This window comes from Notolabrus celidotus, chromosome 9 (assembly GCF_009762535.1).
Source record: "Notolabrus celidotus isolate fNotCel1 chromosome 9, fNotCel1.pri, whole genome shotgun sequence".
Lineage (NCBI taxonomy): Eukaryota > Metazoa > Chordata > Actinopteri > Labriformes > Labridae > Notolabrus > Notolabrus celidotus.
In genome coordinates, this window is record NC_048280.1 from 5,439,725 (window position 1) to 5,444,141 (window position 4,417).

Sequence of the window (4,417 nt, forward strand, 5' to 3'; positions counted from 1 at the left end):
TATTTTGTTTACTCCTTTCACTTCAACCCTTATTTGGCAAGTCTCCTCACCTACACAACAGCTACTATCAAAGAGGTACAGGTACCAGCCTGTAATGAAATAACCTTTATTTATAAAGCATCAAAATACAAGTTAGTGCTACAAAAGGCTAGTAACATAAGCAAGATGAAGGAACAACACACATTTTAAGATAACTCATGTAAAGAATTAAAAAAGTTTAAAGGTGACATATCACGCTTTTTTCATCAACATATATTGGTCTAAGAGGTCCCCAAAACATGTCTTTAAAGTTTATGCTCATAAAAACAATTTGAAATCAGATTTTGGTCTGCCTGAAAAACACTCTTCTTCAGCCCTGCTCAGAACAGTCTGTTTTCTCTCTGACCACGCCCCCTCAGGAAGTGGATGTGGCCTCGGCTCTCCAGCACGTTGATCTAATGTTTACACGGCTGAATATACACGGCTGCTCACAGACCCGCATTACTTCAACCCTCTGAATCTGATCCAGAATCTGATCCTGACGGAGAGGCGCCTGTAGCAGGACCTTTCTGAACCATTGGTCACAGATTTTGTGTTTCTTGTTGTTTTATTTGTCAGTATGTAGACGTGTGTCTTGGTATACAGCTACTAACATGTAGCTATGTGGCTATGCAAACTAGCGCTAGCACTTATCCATGATAAATAAAAATCATCCACTAGATCTTCAAATCTGCAGACGTGGGGAGTAAAACCGACCTCTGCCAGAAAGGCAGCAGGACCTTTCTGAAGGATTGGTCACAGATTCTGTGTTTCTTGTTGTTTTATTTGTCAGTATGTCGACGTGTGTCTTGGTACACAGCTACAGCTACGACATGTAGCTATGTGGCTATGCTAACTAGTGCTAGCACTTATCCATGATCAATAAAAATCATCCACTAGATCTTCAAATCTGCAGACGTGGGGAGTAAAACCAACCTTTGTGTTTATTAAGACAGCTTACAACTAGCATGCCTCCCTCCTAAGCTCCTTGTTAGCACACGTGTGCAGGTAATGAAAAACAGAGGAGAAGTTGAGTTGTATTTTATACAGTCTATGGGCTGAACAAGCTCCGAGCTCTGATTGGTGGAGAAATCAGAACAGGGGCAGAATGGATTATTTTCATTCTTGGGGGGTTTGTAGACATGCCAGGGAAACATATTTCAGGTAGAGAACCATTAAAAAGTCGATTTTGCATGATATGTCACCTTTAAGGGTTTAAAGGTTTTTTTGCCGGGGCGCTGGTGGCCTAGGTGTTTAAGTGCACCCCATGTACGGAGGCTATAGTCCTTGTCAACGGTCGCAAGTTCAACTCCCTTATAAGAATTTTGCAAAACAAATGTGAGTAAAAACTAGAATCCAAATAAAAACAGGAAATGTGCAGAGATAAAAGTATGCTTTAAGGATTTAAAAGTGCTCACTGACTGGGGCGCTGGTGGCTTAGATGTTTAAGTCTGCCCCATATACAGAGGCTATAGTCCTCGTCGCAGAGGTCACAGGTTTGACTCCCGGCTGCCACCATGTGCTGCATGTCTTCCCCCTCTCTCTACTCCCCATTTACTGAAAGGTGGAGAAATCAGAACAGGGGCAGAATGGATTCTTTTCATTCTCGGGGGGTTTGTAGACATGCCAGGGAAACATATTTCAGGTAGAGAACCATTAAAAAGTCGATTTTGCATGATATGGCACCTTTAATCTCTGCTGGCTCCTCTGAAGGAATAGCTCAGAGCACCAAATAATGCCAAAACAAACTGCTGCATTTTTTGTCTTACGCAATGTTATCTTCTGTGTGATGAAAAGGGGGTCAGCAAGTGTGTTCCAACTGCCTTTGAAAATCCATGCTCACTTGAATATGTGTTCACACACTATGCAGATGTTCCTTTTACCTGGCCAAACGTCAAGCACACTAAGCCAAGTGTGGAGAACTGGAACAGCACCAAAAAGCCTCTGCCTGAGGATCCTAATGCACCCGCTGGCTCACACTGACAGGTCAGGAGTCTCATTTATAAAAGAATGCGCCCAGAAATGGAGTGCGCCAGGAATAACTCTGATTTATAAAACCGTTGGCATGCAAACTTTGCACAATGTTCCATTTATAAATCACAAACCACCTGGAGATATGCGCACGTAGTTCAGCCTCATATTCCACCCTTTTCACTTGCACTTAATGTCTGTTTCTTACTGCAGGAGAGACACAATAGAAATAAAAATAATAATATGGAGTGACTGCATGTCACTGCAGCCTCCATGTATCTGTCAGCTGTGCCAGAGCATCCATCATTCATCATTACGCACAGGTCTCACTGCAGAGTTTCATGTTCACAGGACACACGCTTTTTTATTTCACATTACAGAGAGCTCACTTCCTTCAGAGATCTCCTCTCTGATATGATGTGACAGAAGTTTCATCTGTGAATATAAGTTTGAATGTGTTGGTTTCATCACGTAGGGCATATGTGTCAAACTCAAGGCCCGCGGGCCAAGTCCGGCCCGTGGTGGAATTATCTTTGGCCCGCGAGATAATATCAAATTATTTATAGAGCTGGCCCGACGGTATTTTGCATGCACCACTAAAACTACAAGTCCCACAATGCACTGCATGTCAATCGAGGGCCCGCACGCGAGAGCCGTTACCCGACTCCGCTCATCATCAGCCTTATGAAGCGAGTCACCTGCAGTCAACTTTCAGCTATCCCTCTCCCCCAAAAACGGCTAAACGAAAGGTGGACTTTGAAAACAGGGGGGTTCAAGATAGGTGGGAGGCAGAGTATATGCATGTGCGCAACAGAGGAACTTTTGGGATTAAGATCAATGCATGGCACAACTACGGGGACAGATCATGGCTTTACTCACACTTTCTCATTAAAGGTGACATATCATGCAAAATCGACTTTTTAATGGTTCTCTACCTGAAATATGTTTCCCTGGCATGTCTACAAACCCCCCGAAAATGAAAAAAATCCATTCTGCCCCTGTTCTGATTTCTCCACCTTTCTGTAAATGTGTGTGAAACGAGCCTTTTCAGTTTTCAGTGTTTTTGTTACGTCACAACAATATCCGGTCTGTCACAGGGTCAGAGCTCGGAGCTTGTTCAGCCCATAGACTGCATAAAATACAACTCAACCCCTCCTCTGTTTTTCATTCCCTGCACACATGTGTGCTAACAAGGAGCTTAGGAGGGAGGCATGCTAGTTGTAGGCTGTCTTAATAAACACAAAGGTCGGTGTTACTCCCCACGTCTGCAGATTTGAAGATCTAGTGGATGATTTTTATTTTTCATGGATAAGTGCTAGTGCTAGTTAGCATAGCCACATAGCTACATGTTTGTAGCTGTGTACCAAGACACACGTCTACATACTGACAAATAAAACAACAAGAAACACTAAATCTGTGACCAATGGTTCATAAAGGTCCTGCTGCAGGCGCCTCTCCGTCAGGATCAGATTCTGGATCAGATTCAGAGGGTTGAAGTAACGCGGGTCTGTGAGCAGCCGTGTATATTCAGCCAACATGTAAACATTAGATCAACATGCCGGAGAGCCGAGGCCACATCCACTTCCTGAGGGGGCGTGGTCAGAGAGAAAACAGACTGTTCTGAGGAGGGCTGAAGAAGAGGGGTTTTCAGGCAGACCAAAATCTGATTTCAAATTGTTTTTATGAGCATAAACTTTAAAGACATGTTTTGGGGACCTCTTAGACCAATATATGTTGATGAAAAAAGCGTGATATGTCACCTTTAAAACAGTAAACACATGCAGGTGAGGAAGATGTGATGAGTGTGTGAGGCAGCCGGGGCCGTGTCTCTGCGCTCCGTGTGCGTCATACAGCAGTCTTATTAAAAGTATAATTACACTCAGTGACTCTGCACAGAAACATTGATAACATGACTGTTACTTTGCTCCACGGCTTATTAACGTCTTCTGATGTTACTTTCGTTTTACCTCCAGACGAACATGTTAAGCTTATTAAACATTTGATGAACCATAAGACAAGCTTTTATCTTTTAATGTCAGCTCATTGGAAACGACTCACCACAGACACACAAACAAATAGAATGTGCAGATTTTGGTGACGCAGGTCTGTTAATATGTTGTTATTCAATGAAATGAAAAGTGTCAAAGGCATTAAAATATAATCTGACTTCAGTTGTCCCTCTCACCAACTGCGTCGCCAATTCCCCCCTGCCTCTAAAAGGAGCGTACGCCTGGGTCAGAGTTTGCTTACCTGTAGCAACATTTTCACGTCAAGTTTGTTTTTATGAATCACAAACTTGACGTGCGCCAGTTTCAGGCCCCGTTTTGTGCGTAAGCAACGTTTATAAACGAGACCCCTGATATGTAGCCGGGGGAAACCACATGGAGAGCTTTCTAGAAGTAATTGGTAAAACCTTGAAATTCTAAAA